Source organism: Crinia signifera, chromosome 19, assembly GCF_055691185.1.
Source record: "Crinia signifera chromosome 19, ASM5569118v1, whole genome shotgun sequence".
In the NCBI taxonomy this organism is placed as follows: domain Eukaryota; kingdom Metazoa; phylum Chordata; class Amphibia; order Anura; family Myobatrachidae; genus Crinia; species Crinia signifera.
Window position 1 is genome coordinate 43,205,281 of NC_139226.1, and position 18,439 is coordinate 43,223,719.

Here is an 18,439-nt window from a genome sequence, read left to right on the forward strand (position 1 = left end):
GCACATTTATGCTATATAATCCATCCTGTGACACCTGAGTGTCACACCATCAGCACATTTATACTATATAACCCATCTTGTGACACCGGAGCGTCACACCATCAGCACATTTATGCTATATAATCCATCCTGTGACACCTGAGCGTCACACCATTAGCACATTTATGCTATATAACCATCTTGTGACACCAGAGTGTCACACCATCGGCACATTTATGATATATCACCCATCTTGTGACACCGGAGTGTCACACCATCGGCACATTTATGCTATATAATCCATCCTGTGACACCTGAGCCTCACACCATCAGCACATTTATGCTATATAATCCATCCTGTGACACCTGAGCGTTTCACCATCAGCACATTTATGCTATATAACCCATCTTGTGACACCTGAGCGTCACTCCATCAGCACATTTATACTATATAATCCATCTTGTGACACCTGAGCGTCACACCATCAGCACATTTATGCTATATAATCCATTTTGTGACACGTTATATTCCCCATAAAGTCCCCCAGAGGCAGCGCTGAGGAGTCCGTTTGGCCTGCGGAGAGGGGGCAGATGAGCCGGGACCCCCCCTACACGCTGCACTCGGGCGCATCAACAAGTGCACGGCGGCGGGGGAGCGAGAGGGCTGCATATCCCAGGGTGCACAGCCGTCCATCACCGGCCCCGGGGGCCAAGCACTGCCTCCAGCCAGCAGGTGTCACCACCAGCAGGCTTCTGGGCCGATGCCTTCAAGGGGACGCACTGTCACGCACAGAGCAGCCTCTGCCCCGTGATCTCCTGGTGCTCACTGTCCCCCCCGCTGCTGCGGCATGTCAGGGCTGAGGGGGGAGTGTCCACACGCTGCCGCGCTAGCAGCTTACACTGTCAGCGGGAGGAGACTTCTAGCGCGGCAGCGGCTATTAACTATGCAGGGCGGGCAGAAACAGGCAGGGCGAAAATCGGCAGCTATAAAAGGGGCAGGGCGCAGCGCCCCGTGAAATAAGCCTAGCGGGAACACTACTACCCTGTATAGCACCGACTTGCTGACACATTACATGTATCTATAGCAGCCTACCCTGTATAGCACGTCTTACTGACACATAGTGTGTATCTATAGCAGCCTACCCTGTATAGAACTGGCTTACTGACACATCGTGTGTATCTATGGCAGCCTATCTGTATGGCACTGGCTTACTGACTCTTTGTGAGTAACTACTGACATATTGTGTGTAAGTTTAGCAGCTCACCCTGTAATTAGAGATGTGCGGCGGCCACTTTTCGGGTTTTGGTTTTGGATCTGGATCTCCCTTCGTGTTTTGTATCTGGATTGGTTTTGGCAAAACCACCATTGTGGGTTTTGGTTTTGGATCTGGATTTTTTAAAAAAAATGCTAAAAATGGCTAAAATAACAGAATTTGGGCCTGTTTTTGCCCCTAAAGTATTATTGACCTCAATAACATTAGTTTCCACTCATTTCTAGTTAATTTTGATCACTTCACAGCTTACAAAATTGTTTTCATTTACTGTAGTTGGGCCAAAAGGGTATACCGAGGTAGCTGGATGACTAAGCTAAGCGACAGCAGTCGGCATCACATACATGTGGACCTTACACTTCCAACCTGGCAGAGCGGCACTGCAGGGGCAGACAGGGTGGCAGTTTAATAAACTATCCCAAAAAAAGAGAAATGCTCCAAAGAGCACATACAAAGAGGTATCGGCCTTGTCATGACTGGTGGTAGCAGCTTCAGCACTTCTATCAGGTTGCTGATCTCCCACTATTTCCTCCTCCATCATCCTCCAAAAATGTGTTTTTATTTTATTTATTACTTTTATTTATTTTTCATACTTTACACTGGACACAGCCTGTCATACTGGACACAACCCCTTGGACACTGGACACTGTCCCTGGACACAGCCCCTGGACACTGCCCCTGGACACTGGACACAGCACGTCACCCTGGACACAGCCCCTGGACAATGGACACAGCCTCTGGACACAGCCCCTGGACACTGCCCCTGGACACAGCCCGTCACACTGGACACAGCCCCTGGACAATGGACACAGCCGTCACACTGGACACAGCCTCTGGACACCGCCCCTGGACACAGATCCTGTACACTGGACACAGCCTTCACACTGGACACTGCCCCTGGACACTGGACACAGCCCGTCACCCTGGACACAGCCCCTGGACAATGGACACAGCCCCTGGACACTGCCCCTGGACACAGCCCGTCACACTGGACATAGGCCCTGGACAATGGATACAGCCGTCACACTGGACACAGCCTCTGGACACCGCCCCTGGACACAGCTCCTGTACACTGGACACAGCCTTCACACTTGACACTGCCCCTGGACACTGGACACAGCCCGTCACCCTGGACACAGCCCCTGGACAATGGACACAGCCCGTTACCCTGGACACAGCCCCTGGACACAGCCCCTGGACAATGGACACAGCCTCTGGACACCGCCCCGGGACACAGCTCCTGTACACTGGATACAGCCATCACACTGGACACTGCCCCTGGACACAGCCCCTGGACCCTGGACACAGCTCCTGTACACAGCTCGTGTATACTGGACACAACCCCTGTACACTGGACACAACCCCTGTACACAGCCCCTGTACACTGGACACAGCCCCTGTCACACTGGACATTGGATATATGTAGTCACACTGGACAATGGATATATGTCACAATGGACTCTGGATATATGTCGTCACACTGGACAATGGATATATGTCACGCTGGACACAGGATATATGCCGTCACACAAAGGTTACATGTCACACTGGACACAGGATATATGTCGTCACACTGGACAATGGATATATGTCACACTGGACACAGGATATATGTTGTCAGACTGGACAATGGATATATGTCACGCTGGACACTGGATATATGTAGTCACACTGGACACTGGATATATGTCACGCTGGACACTGGATATATGCCGTCACACAATGGTTACATGTCACACTGAACACTGGATATATGTTGTCACACTGGACAATGGATATATGTCACACTGGACACTGGATATATGACGTCACACTGGACACTGGATATATGTCATCACACTGGACACTGGATATATGTAGTCACACTGGACACAGGATATATGTCGTCACACTGGACACAGGATATATGTCACATTGGACACTGGATATATATTGTCACACTGGACACTGGATATATGTAGTCACACTGGACACAGGATATATGTCGTCACACTAGACAATGGATATATGTCACACTGGACACTGGATATATGTCGTCACACTGGACAATGGATATATGTCACGCTGGACACAGGATATATGTCGTCACACTGGACAATGGATATATGTCACGCTGGACACTGGATATATGCCGTCACACAATGGTTAGATGTCACACTGGACACATGTCGTCACACTGGACACAGTATATATGTCGTCACACTGGACAATGGATATATCTGTCACACTGGACACTGGATATATGTCCTCACACTGGACACAGGATATATGTCGTCACACTGGACACAGGATATATGTCATCACACTGGACACAGGATATATGTCGTCACACTGGACAATGGATATATGTCGTCACACTGGACATAGGATATATGTCGTCACACTGGACACAGGATATATGTCATCACACTGGACAATGGATATATGTAGTCACATTGGACACAGGATATATGTCGTGACTCGTGACACTGGACAATGGATATAGGCCGTCACACTGGACACAGCCCCTTGTATTACTGCAGCCCCTGTACTCAGTGTACTACTCAGCAGCACTGCAGCCCCTGCGTGTGAGCACTGCAGCACTGAGTTAGTTAGTTAAAGCACACAACACAGGGCTCAGGGCTAAATAAATCACAACACAGGGCTTAGGGCTAAATAAATCACAACAGGGCACGGGCCACAGGACAGCCCCTGGACAGTGGACACTGCAGCCCCTGCGTGTGAGAACTGCAGCACCTAGTTATTTAAATCACACTACAGGGCTCAGGGCAGTGAGGGCACAGGGCAGGTCACGGAGCACAGCACAGCACAGCATGGCACGGAGCACAGCACCACTTCCCAACCACCCTCTTCACTCTCCAAGATTGGAGTGAAGATGTCGAGCGCGCGTGCGTCTTTTAAAAGATCCCGCTCCCGCGAGAATCCGACAGCGCGATGATGATGTTTTGCCTCGTTTTCGGTCCGGTATTGAGGCGGGAACTCCTGAGCCGCCTCGGATCCCGAGATTCGGATCTGTCGGATCTCGGGGATCCGGACCCGCTCATCTCTACCTGTAATAGCACTAGCTTACTGACACATTGTGTGTAACTATAGTAGCCTACTCTATAGTATGAAAGTAATATAAAGGTGTTCAAATCGCGCTTAGAATAAATCTTGGTGGATGAAGACACAGGGATGGTGTCCCCACACCATATAAACACATGAAAGAAAAAGATCATATGCAAGACCATATGAAATCGTGTCTCGTTCATCAGCGCTTTCAATAGATAATACATCCCTATGAAGGTATATTAGTCTCCTCTTCTCCACCTCAAACTGGTTTATACAGTAGAGATGACTGCAGTATTGAAAGGGATTCTTGTTATTTATGGATACCCATCATCGAAGATGCCTGCCTGAGTGGGGAGAAAATACCATACATCCCTATATTATTAATTTATTTATTAGCAGTTTCTTATATAGCGCACACAGATTCCGCTGCACTTTACAGAGAATATTTGAACATTCACATCAGTCCCTGCCCCAGTGGAGCATACAATCCATATTCCCTACCACATGTGGATTGGGCGTCTCCTCTTTTCCGTTTGTATGAAATAAAGTGTGGCCAAAATCGATAATCATCTGACTATACCACTCTCCAGTGGTGTGTACATAAGGAGAGAGATAAGTGTGCCACGTGTGCTGTTCATCAAGGCTTGTCGGTCTTTTTGTATTCTATACACTGTACTGTCAGGACATAATTACCCATTTCCTTGTCTGCACCAAATAAGCGCTGGACTTGAAGTGTTCGGAAGAAGCCTGCTGTGTCTGTAAGGAGGATATTTATCAAAGATTGGAGAGAGCTAAGGTACCAACCAATCAGCTCTTAGCTGACATTTTTGAAACACAGGCCGTAACATGGCAGTTAGAAGCTGGTTGGCTGTTTTTATCTCTTTCCAACTGTCGACCAATAGTGGTTGACCTAATGACCGTTGACCTAGTTATCGTCGACCTACTAATACACTTTTTTTGACAGACAGCAATGCTAATATTGGTTTGTGTGCATTATTTTAGCACAAACTTGTTAGGAAGATGCAAAATATCAGTCACTGTGAACGAGGGGCCTCACTGCAGCGCTTTGTGAAGTGGTCATTTTGTTTCCTGAGGTAACATTTTGAATGTGCCGCAACCTACTGTATGAACTCCCCAGGCATTTGTAACATTACTGAAATTACAGGATTGTAATGGCTGTTTTAAATACTGCAAGGACCAAAGCAAGGAACCCTCTGAGATGTGTGTAAACAGGAGAATGATGGGGTCTCCTCCTAGACCAAGGGGTCTCCTCCTAGACCAAGGAACCCTCTGAGATGTCCTGTATGTAGACACAATAATGATGAGGTAATGGCTGCATCTCCTCATAGACCAAGGAACCCATCTGAGTTGTGTGTAGACAGGAGAATGATGGGGTAATGGCTATGTCTCCTCATAGATCAAGAAACCCTTTGAGATGTCTGTAGATAGGAGAAAGGAACCAAGGAACCCTCTGAGATGTATGTAGATAGAAGAATCATGGGTAATGGCTATGTCTCCTCATAGACCAAGGAACCCTCTGAGATGTGTGTAGACAGGCGAATGATGGGTAATGACTAGGTCCTTCTCATAGACCAAGGAGCCCTCTGAGATGTGTGCAGACAGAATTATCGGGTAATGGCTAGGTCTTCTCATAGACCAAGGAACCCTCTGAGATGTGTGTAGACATATTTAAAAAAGTAAATGTACACATGTTTTATTTGACATATTCTGACACTGTAGCCGCCAAGCATTCACCCAGCATGGAGACGCTCCAAATGAGGAAATAACCACAGAGATACAGTATTATTCACCACTCATTTTATTACCCAAATTGTTGTTGGAAATAACACATGATGGGGTATAAGATGGGATGTTGCCCATAACAACCAATCAGATTCTATCTAGTATCTCCTAGACAATACTAAATAAATAATTTGTCTATTATCTAGACTACTCATTTATTAAGTATCGTATAGGAGATAATAGATACAGTCTGATTGGTTGTTATGTGCAATATTCCATATTTAACAGAAGTTGAAATGTAGTGGGACGCCTCTACATTGGGAGTGCATGCCACTCCGTGATGGTGACAGGGGTGCATACCACTCCTTGGATGGTATAGGGGGTGCATGCCACTCCAGTGACAGGGACGCTTGCCACTCCGTAAATGGTGACGGGGGCGCATGCCATTCCGTGGATGGTGGCGGGGGTGCATACCACTCCGTGGATGGTGACGGGGGCGTATACCACTCTGTGGGTGGTGACGGGGGGCCACTCCATAGATGTTTCTTGGGTCTCTTGCCGCTCCGTGTAGGTTTCCTGGGACTCTTGCCACACCATGGATACTTCCAGGGACTCTTGCCACACCGTGGATGCTTCCTGGGACTCTTGCCACTCAGTGGATGCTTCCTGAGACTCTTGCCACTCCGGGGATGTTTCCGGGATCTCGGAATACCAGTCTATTGAGAATGGGTTCTCATGCCACTCCGTGGATTGGAACGGGGGCTCTTGCCTCTCCATGGATGGTGATGGGGGCGTATACCATTCCGTTGATCGTGACGGTGGCTCTTGCCACACCGTGGATATTAACAGGGGCGAATTCCTCAATGGTGAGGAAGCCTGTCTCTCCCTTGGTGCCGGTGGGGCCTGTCTCTCCCTTGGTGCCGGTGGGGACTGTCTCTCCCTTGGTGCCGATGGAGCCTGTCTCTCCCTTGGTGCCGGTGGGGCCTGTCTCTCCCTTGGTGTCGGTGGGGCCTGTCTCTCCCTCGGTGCCGGTGGGGCCTGTCTCTCCCTCGGTGCCGGTGGGGCCTTTCTCTCGCAGGGAGGCGGTGGGGCCTTTCTCTCACAGGGAGGCGGTGGGGCCTTTCTCTCGCGGGGAGGCGGTGGTGCCTTTCTCTCGCGTGGAGGCGGTGGTGCCTTTTTCTCGCGGGGAGGCGGTGGGGCCTGTCTTACCCGCGGTGCCGGGGGCATCTGCCTCTCCCGGGGTTCTTGTTTGGTTTGGCTCTCTGATGGCAATTGGGCCATTTCCCCTCTTGTAGCAAGTTTGACTAACTGCGTCACCTTAATTAAAGATAAAATAGAAATATTAAATAACAAATAAGCTATACACAAATATCCCTTCTAGTCATAATGGACGGAAACACAACGAACAGAGGAAAAATCATTCGATGCGGGTGCTTACGCGTGAATGTGTAAGCGTACGCGTTTGCAGCATAGTGCGGGTATTTGTGTGGCGGGGTGGGCGTGCCTTTGGCGGGATGGAGTTTACCTGCTTGATAGGCAGCGGAAATAAGCAGCCAAGCGAGCCCTTTACGCTACTATACGCGACCTCTCTGGGCGCCATGAAAAGCAAAAAAGTGAATATGGTCCCCGATCTCCTGTCACAATGTTACAATTCATTTCATATTCATACAATTATAATCCGGAATCACAATGCTCCGCTAGTAGGATCAGTATAAATATGTGTTACACAACTGACCACAGATATGCAGGTATCAGCGAATACAATACCATAATGGAGTAATGGGGGAAATAAAGGGCTTTATTATTTAAAGCCCATTTATCAGCAACCTCATTTGCAGTGAAATGTGGGCATAATATCGGTGCCCATTGTAACATGCAAATTGTGATTATTTAACCACCAACAAAAAGAAAGGGTTTAAACCAAAATAAAAAAGTGTTTGTGTGTGTGTGTGTGTGTGGGGGAAGGGGGGACACAAACCCACTGGAATCGAATAACGATTTTAGCTCATATTGAACGCCAAAAATGTTGGGGGTCATTGGGAACCGACAGTGATATAAATAATAAATAACCCCTCAGGTTTGGGCAAAGACCCCCTGAAACACCCACTAAATTGGGACATAACCGCCTTCTATGCTATGACATGCCCACTTTCAGGTGAGCCTCGCCCCTTAAGAAATCCATGAAGAACCCCAATTGCTCAAACAAAAAGAATGAATAGAAATAAGAGCGCACTTACCTTGCCACTATAGAACGGGACGCAGCGCAGGGCTGCTCCCGTTTGTCTCCTCCTTCCTACTCTCTCTCCTCTCTCTCCTTGCTCCTCTCCAAACACAATATATGAACTGAAAATGCTGAATAATCAGACACGTTCAAAAGCTCTGACTGCACAAGTCGGGACCAGGCAACAGAATGACTCCTAGTGTTCCGTCCTGGCTCACCAGGCATTGTGACATCATAGAATCACTGTTATGTCATCACAGGGCCATTGTGATGTCATCACACAGGTATTAGCAGCAGCCAGACTGGCAAATATATGTATACAAATAAAGTGGTGCCCATACACTAGTAAGATTTATCTTCAGATCTGGCTGGTTGGAACAAAAACATGGTTATGGATGAGTGACAGTTTGTCTGTTTTCCAACATTTCCAAGCAAATGGTCAACTGTCATTTGCTCTCATCCATAACCATTGTTTTGTTTCAAGCAGCCAGATCTGAAGATAAATCTGAGTGTGTATGGCCACCTTTAGACTATGTGTATGTATAAGCAAGGGCAGAATAGCATATCTCCTACCTGCCTCAATTTACAACCCTGAAATTGGCAAATATATTACCAAAGTGGGAGGCACTTTGCAGATTGGGGCAGGGTTTTTTATACCAATATAACATGTCTTAATGCTGTCAAGTGTATCAGGCCTTGCCAAGTACCATACTAAAGTTTGGGTAGGGGTCTGTCAGTGCTGCTTCAGCCTCTGTGCTCTCAGAAGGTCTGTTCGGGCACCGCTACTGGTCATGTGTGACCCTGATAAAGCCATTAAAGTGAAATGCGCATTGGCAGAACACCTGTGTTGTTATGGTAACAGTGATAGGTTACTGTGTGTGGCCTAGACAGAAGGGCTCAATAGTGGAGTTACCTGTAAGCCATAGGATAGATAGCTGCGGAAGGCTGATTGGATATACTGAATCACCTCTATGCAATATTGTTAGCAAACGAGATATTGATAAAGATATTGCTTCACCTGGTGGGCGAACAATCTAGGTCTTAAACACTGAATGATACCATTAACGATTTATAAACGGAATGTTAGGAGTGAATCACTGCTCTCTGACCGTCAGTGTAACATCTACCTACCCTGTATATCACTGGCTTACTGACACATTGTGTAACTATAAACGACTACCCTGTACAGTATATCACATTTTACTGACAAATTGTGTGTAACTATAGTAGCCTACCTAGTGTTCACTCTAGAAATTTTTTAGGGCAGGGTGCTGATCACGGGAACGGCACATTTTTCAATCGCGAGGGCACATTTTTCAATTGCGAGGGCACATTTTTCAATCGCGAGGGCACATTTTTCATTCGCGAGAGCACATTTTTCATTCGCGAGGGCACATTTTAATTTAAAAGGTCAAAATGGTGACACCTGATCTTCAAACCATCAGCACGTTATTGCTACAGTATATAATCCACCTTGTGACACCCGAGCGTCACACCATCGGCACATTTATGCTATATAACCGTCTTGTAACACCGGAGCGTCACACCATCAGCACATTTATGCTATATAATCCATCCTGTGACACCTGAGTGTCACACCATCAGCACATTTATACTATATAACCCATCTTGTGACACCGGAGCGTCACACCATCAGCACATTTATGCTATATAATCCATCCTGTGACACCTGAGTGTCACACCATCAGCACATTTATACTATATAACCCATCTTGTGACACCGGAGCGTCACACCATCAGCACATTTATGCTATATAATCCATCCTGTGACACCTGAGCGTCACACCATCAGCACATTTATGCTATATAACCATCTTGTGACACCAGAGTGTCACACCATCGGCACATTTATGATATATCACCCATCTTTTGACACCGGAGTGTCACACCATCGGCACATTTATGCTATATAATCCATCCTGTGACACCTGAGCCTCACACCATCAGCACATTTATGCTATATAATCCATCCTGTGACACCTGAGCGTTACACCATCAGCACATTTATGCTATATAACCCATCTTGTGACACCTGAGCGTCACTCCATCAGCACATTTATACTATATAATCCATCTTGTGACACCTGAGCGTCACACCATCAGCACATTTATGCTATATAATCCATTTTGTGACACGTTATATTCCCCATAAAGTCCCCCAGAGGCAGCGCTGAGGAGTCCGTTTGGCCTGCGGAGAGGAGGCAGATGAGCCGGGACCCCCCCTACACGCTGCACTCGGGCGCATCAACAAGTGCGCGGCGGCGGGGGAGCGAGAGGGCTGCATATCCCAGGGTGCCCAGCCGTCCATCACCGGCCCCGGGGGCCAAGCACTGCCTCCAGCCAGCAGGTGTCACCACCAGCAGGCTTCTGGGCCGATGTCTTCAAGGGGACGCACTGTCACGCACAGAGCAGCCTCTGCCCCATGATCTCCTGGTGCTCACTGTCCCCCCCGCTGCTGCGGCATGTCAGGGCTGAGGGGGGAGTGTCCACACGCTGCCGCGCTAGCAGCTTACACTGTCAGCGGGAGGAGACTTCTAGCGCGGCAGCGGCTATTAACTATGCAGGGTGGGCAGAAACAGGCAGGGCGAAAATCGGCAGCTATAAAAGGGGCAGGGCGCAGCGCCCCGTGAAATAAGCCTAGCGGGAACACTACTACCCTGTATAGCACCGACTTGCTGACACATTACATGTATCTATAGCAGCCTACCCTGTATAGCACGTCTTACTGACACATAGTGTGTATCTATAGCAGCCTACCCTGTATAGAACTGGCTTACTGACACATCGTGTGTATCTATGGCAGCCTATCTGTATGGCACTGGCTTACTGACTCTTTGTGAGTAACTACTGACATATTGTGTGTAAGTTTAGCAGCTCACCCTGTAATTAGAGATGTGCGGCGGCCACTTTTCGGGTTTTGGTTTTGGATCTGGATCTCCCTTCGTGTTTTGTATCTGGATTGGTTTTGGCAAAACCACCATTGTGGGTTTTGGTTTTGGATCTGGATTTTTTTTTTTAAATGCTAAAATAACAGAATTTGGGCCTGTTTTTGCCCCTAAAGTATTATTGACCTCAATAAAATTAGTTTCCACTCATTTCTAGTTAATTTTGATCACTTCACAGCTTACAAAATTGTTTTCATTTACTGTAGTTGGGCCAAAAGGGTATACCGAGGTAGCTGGATGACTAAGCTAAGCGACAGCAGTCGGCATCACATACATGTGGACCTTACACTTCAAACCTGGCAGAGCGGCACTGCAGGGGCAGACAGGGTGGCAGTTTAATAAACTATCCCAAAAAAAGAGAAATGCTCCAAAGAGCACATACAAAGAGGTATCGGCCTTGTCATGACTGGTGGTAGCAGCTTCAGCACATCTATCAGGTTGCTGATCTCCGACTATTTCCTCCTCCATCATCCTCCAAAAATGTGTTTTTATTTTATTTATTACTTTTATTTATTTTTCATACTTTACACTGGACACAGCCTGTCATACTGGACACAACCCCTTGGACACTGGACACTGTCCCTGGACACAGCCCCTGGACACTGCCCCTGGACACTGGACACAGCACGTCACCCTGGACACAGCCCCTGGACAATGGACACAGCCTCTGGACACAGCCCCTGGACACTGCCCCTGGACACAGCCCGTCACACTGGACACAGCCCCTGGACAATGGACACAGCCGTCACACTGGACACAGCCTCTGGACACCGCCCCTGGACACAGCTCCTGTACACTGGACACAGCCTTCACACTGGACACTGCCCCTGGACACTGGACACAGCCCGTCACCCTGGACACAGCCCCTGGACAATGGACACAGCCCCTGGACACTGCCCCTGGACACAGCCCGTCACACTGGACATAGGCCCTGGACAATGGATACAGCCGTCACACTGGACACAGCCTCTGGACACCGCCCCTGGACACAGCTCCTGTACACTGGACACAGCCTTCACACTTGACACTGCCCCTGGACACTGGACACAGCCCGTCACCCTGGACACAGCCCCTGGACAATGGACACAGCCCGTTACCCTGGACACAGCCCCTGGACACAGCCCCTGGACAATGGACACAGCCTCTGGACACCGCCCCGGGACACAGCTCCTGTACACTGGATACAGCCATCACACTGGACACTGCCCCTGGACACAGCCCCTGGACCCTGGACACAGCTCCTGTACACAGCTCGTGTATACTGGACACAACCCCTGTACACTGGACACAACCCCTGTACACAGCCCCTGTACACTGGACACAGCCCCTGTCACACTGGACACTGGATATATGTAGTCACACTGGACAATGGATATATGTCACACTGGACTCTGGATATATGTCGTCACACTGGACAATGGATATATGTCACGCTGGACACAGGATATATGCCGTCACACAAAGGTTACATGTCACACTGGACACAGGATATATGTCGTCACACTGGACAATGGATATATGTCACACTGGACACAGGATATATGTTGTCAGACTGGACAATGGAGATATGTCACGCTGGACACGGGATATATGCCATCACACAATGGTTACATGTCACACTGAACACTGGATATATGTTGTCACACTGGACAATGGATATATGTCACACTGGACACTGGATATATGTCGTCACACTGGACACTGGATATATGTCATCACACTGGACACTGGATATATGTAGTCACACTGGACACAGGATATATGTCGTCACACTGGACACAGGATATATGTCACATTGGACACTGGATATATATTGTCACACTGGACACTGGATATATGTAGTCACACTGGACACAGGATATATGTCGTCACACTAGACAATGGATATATGTCACACTGGACACTGGATATATGTCGTCACACTGGACAATGGATATATGTCACGCTGGACACAGGATATATGTCGTCACACTGGACAATGGATATATGTCACGCTGGACACTGGATATATGCCGTCACACAATGGTTAGATGTCACACTGGACACATGTCGTCACACTGGACACAGTATATATGTCGTCACACTAGACAATGGATATATCTGTCACACTGGACACTGGATATATGTCCTCACACTGGACACAGGATATATGTCGTCACACTGGACACAGGATATATGTCATCACACTGGACACAGGATATATGTCGTCACACTGGAAAATGGATATATGTCGTCACACTGGACATAGGATATATGTCGTCACACTGGACACAGGATATATGTCGTCACACTGGACAATGGATATATGTAGTTACATTGGACATAGGATATATGTCGTGACTCGTGACACTGGACAATGGATATAGGCCGTCACACTGGACACAGCCCCTTGTATTACTGCAGCCCCTGTACTCAGTGTACTACTCAGCAGCACTGCAGCCCCTGCGTGTGAGCACTGCAGCACTGAGTTAGTTAGTTAAAGCACACAACACAGGGCTCAGGGCTAAATAAATCACAACACAGGGCTTAGGGCTAAATAAATCACAACAGGGCACGGGCCACAGGACAGCCCCTGGACAGTGGACACTGCAGCCCCTGCGTGTGAGCACTGCAGCACCTAGTTATTTAAATCAGTGTTGCCGACCCTCCCGGAATTACCGGGAGGATCCCGAAAATCGGGTCCTCCTCCCGGCCCCCCGGAAAGGTTGGCAACCCTCCCGGATTCCGGGGGACCCCCACGCCACCCCCCGATTGCGTCTTTTTCACCATACTTTTGGATTGACATCCGTCAATCCGCGGGTCTCGGGAGGGGGCGGAGCTAAAATCGCGTCATTTTAGCCCCGCCCCCTCCACGAAGATCCGTGAATTGGGGGGTTTTACCATCCTGGGGGCGGGGCTTAATGATGTAAAGCTCAAGCCCCGCCCCCCGAACTGCAGCTGCAAGTCTCCTCTCCGGGCTTCTCCCGGAGAGGAGACAGAAAAAGTCGGCAACCCTGATTTAAATCACACTACAGGGCTCAGGGCAGTGAGGGCACAGGGCAGGTCACGGAGCACAGCACAGCATGGCACGGAGCACAGCACCACTTCCCAACCACCCTCTTCACTCTCCAAGATTGGAGTGAAGATGTCGAGCGCGCGTGCGTCTTTTAAAAGATCCCGCTCCCGCGAGAATCCGACAGCGCGATGATGATGTTTTGCCTCGTTTTCGGTCCGGAATTGAGGCGGGAACTCCTGAGCCGCCTCGGATCCCGAGATTCGGATCTGTCGGATCTCGGGGATACGGACCCGCTCATCTCTACCTGTAATAGCACTAGCTTACTGACACATTGTGTGTAACTATAGTAGCCTACTCTATAGTATGAAAGTAATATAAAGGTGTTCAAATCGCGCGTAGAATGCATCTTGGTGGATGAAGACACAGGGATGGTGTCCCCACACCATATAAACACATGAAAGAAAAAGATCATATGCAAGACCATATGAAATCGTGTCTCGTTCATCAGCGCTTTCAATAGATAATACATCCCTATGAAGGTATATTAGTCTCCTCTTCTCCACCTCAAACTGGTTTATACAGTAGAGATGACTGCAGTAGATAAAGCGAGGGCTGCCTAAGCCAGAGCGTACTTAAGAGGATTACATTTTTTGGGTTGGCAGGAAAGAGTTAATGACTGCTAGTTGCCTAAAGTTAGTTTCAGTTTTGTGGTTAGACTATGGGAGAGCTTAGGGGCGTGAGCTTAGGAGAGGGGTATATAGGCAGGTCCTTACAGGAAATGCTTTCTCTTGGAAAAGTTCTTCAGCCAGCAGCATGCATGCAGACACAGCCCAGCAGCATGCAGTCACAGCCCAGCAGCATGCAGTCACAGCCCAGCAGCATGCAGTCAGATCCCAGCAGCATGCAGTCACAGCCCAGCAGCATGCAGTCACAGCCCAGCAGCTTCTCCTCAAAGCTAAGTGCCTGCCTGTGCAGCTGATATTTATCCCCCGTGGCCATGCAGTCAGAGCCCAGCAGCAGGCAGTCAGAGCCCAGCAGCAGGCAGTCAGAGCCCAGCAGCATGCAGTCAGAGCCCAGCAGCATGCAGTCAGAGCCCAGCAGCATGCAGTCAGAGCCCAGCAGCATGCAGTCACAGCCCAGCAGCTTCTCCTCAAAGCTAAGTGCCTGCCTGTGCAGCTGATATTTATCCCCGTGGCCAAGCAGCGCTGTTATCCAGCGTGTCCCATCCCCAGCACTCAGGCCCCCCTCCCTGCCTGTTTTCTGGATACCACCTTCCCTTCCAGGGATAGTGTGCCTCCTCCCCCCCCTCCACCTCATTACAGCATGTCCCGTCTCCCCCCAAATCCGCACCCTTTCCCTAGCCCACAGCATGCTGCCCCCCCCCCCTGCCGGATACTACCAGGGCCCGATCCGGGCACCCGGATCCGGCACAGCCACTGCTGCCTCCCGTCGGCGCCATCCCCCCGCCCCTTCCCTTGTGCCTCCCGCAGGCCCTCTCTTACCGCCCGCCACTTTCCTCCGTCCCCCTACCGCGTCCCCGCCTGGCGCCGGCATCCACGTGTGGCTGGCGCCCCTGTACAGCCAGTCAGCACTGGGCTATGACGCGACGGGCGGCATTTCCGCCCGCGCGTCTATGCCCGACCCCGGCACCCCCGGGCGGGCGATCCAACCCCATCCCACCGCACTCCGCACATCTCCCACCCGGTGCCAGGTCAGGGGGGGCGCAGCGTTTAACGCCGCCACGCAAGATGGCGGCTCCCGGGTGCACGGTCACCCGCAGGTACCCCCGTTCCAGGCCCGCCCCCACCCCCATCTGCCGCCATAAAATAAGGGGCCTCATTCAGCCCTGGTTGGGGCCGTGCCGGGCCTGCCGGGTCAGCCATCCAGCACCCCCTTTCACCCCAGCAGCGAATTCCCTGTGGTACAGGCCCCTCCCGGGCCTGGGGTCGGGTATCCCCACCCGTCCTTCCCACAAAGGGGGCCGCTTATCTCACCGGTGCCTGCGAGCACCGGTGACCGCTCCACCACTGCCCGCGGGGTCCAGGGGGTGGCGGACTTTGCGGCCCCCTACCTCGCGCCCTGGCCCCCTGCCGGGCAACCGTGGTGCCAGCCCCCACTCCACGCCAGGCCCCAGCGGGCTTGGCGTGGGATACCTGGGCCGGGGCCCCTGCGGCTCTGGCTCCCGGATTGCTCAGGCTGGTGTCCGCCCAGTCCCAGTGCTTGCCAATTTTGCCACACCCCTGGGCCATACCTGGCCCAGGGATACGGGCAGGGGGACTGGTCCCAATCCAGCCCTTCCTCCTGGCGGCCTTACCCCTCCCAGCAGCATACGCTCCCGGTGGCCAGGACACCTATTTCGCCCGTCCAATTTCCCGCGCTTCCCCACTCCCACCCCCCTCCCCAGCCCACATGGACATTCAATTCCCACCTGTGACCATGCTATAAAAGGGCAGGGTAGGCCACCGTCGCCCTTGCCACCATTGGGGAAATGGCAACCGACCATCGATGGTGGATGACAGCCGATGGGTGTTACATATCGATGGTCGGCCATTGCCACGTAGACGGAATGCAGTGCGGGCTTCACAGGTGCCTGCTCGGAGCTTCCCTCCGCAGCCAAGGCAAAGGCCGGTACAAAAAACTATTTTATGCTTGACATCGATGGGGGGGAAGCCATCTGGCTCTTCCACATCGTGTCCAAACTAGTTGACATCGGCCATAAACCATCTATGTTTTTCCAAACTTCAAAGACCATCCATGTGGGGCCCCACCAGGCCTTGGCAACGCCCAAAATATTGGTGACAGCCCCATCGGCCGGCCTATACCTCTCTCCTGGAAATAGCTCAGATCGAGGGCGCGTTAGCTTAGCATGAGGGGGTAGCTGGGCCGGCGCTTGCATTTTCAATATTCGTATGGGTTGGTCCTCATGGCCAGGGGGTTCCTCCCCTCGTTGTCAGTGTATAGTGTTGTTGGCCAGCTGTGCCACGCATACATTACTGTGGCAACACCCCCCCCCTTCATTAGTCGCGCGCATCCCCCGTTTGTGGGAACCTTGTTCGTTACTTTAGCAGGGTTTAACATTTTCTTTTGTTTCCTCCGAGGTGTTACCCAGGATCCGGTGGAGTCTTCTGGATCCCTGCCGTCAGCCTGGTTGGATGCAGTCCCGACGCCCCCCCCACCACGTGCTGTCAAGAGAGAAACTGGTTTCCGTGCAGGCTTCACTCACGCATCGGCCAGGGGGAAGCGGAATTCCTCCTCTAGGTATTCAGACAGTGCCAGCTCTTCAAAAAAGGCCCTGGATATTATCCTGGGTTTTTGGTGCTGATCCACTTTTGGCGTCGCCGCCGCAAGCATTGCGGCGGCTGCAATATTTAGTGCTGAAACTGCCTGTGCGGGCAGCTACCTGCGCAGCGGCCAGCAGGCTTCCTGACTCTTCCGTTCAGGCAATGGGGACGATGGAAGTCCGCTGCAATTAGGATTTATTTAAGGTAGATAAGATTTGGATGTAGTGCGCCTGTGGCGCTGACCCAAAAACGCTGTTTACCCGCTGGTTTTGGAACAGCTAGTGTTCCGGAATCAGGGGTGTGAAGGACTTTCTTGCATTTTTTACCTCCGTGGGTCCTTATTAATTTCAATTTGGCCCACCTCCCCCTTCCGGGACACACGAGAGGTTTTTATCAAGTTTTCGACTTCACTTGGGTCCATTGTACTAACTTACCTTGTCATACTAATCAATGCAATGTATATTTCTAACGGTTAGGAACTTTTTCTTTCAGGCTCCCCTTCAATAAGGATAGGGGTTTTGTTGAGGTATAGTTCAGTTTTAGTTTAGGATAACGGACACTTAGGTAGGTCTTCGTGGGTGGCATGCGGCGGCTCTTAGAGCTCATCTAGTTAATCTCTTAAGAGCCTGGCGGTGGCGGTAGGGCGTCACGGTCCAGCGGTCACTTGTGGCATGAGAGGGCGCTGGGAGGCACTACCCCCGGGAAAGACGGCGGGGTGTCCTGCCTTTGCGGGGGGGCGCTGTGGGCACTTCGTCAGCGGAGTGTCCACACCAGCCAGAGAAGGGGTGGTGAGACTTCCCAGCGTTAGGTTGTGCCTTAGTCGGATGGGGCCGTCTCAGTCGTCCCCATGTTAATATCAGTCAGTTGGGGCGTTTAAGTCGCCGCCATTTTTGATGTGACTAGAGCTGGGCGCCGTGACGCCTTATTGCCAG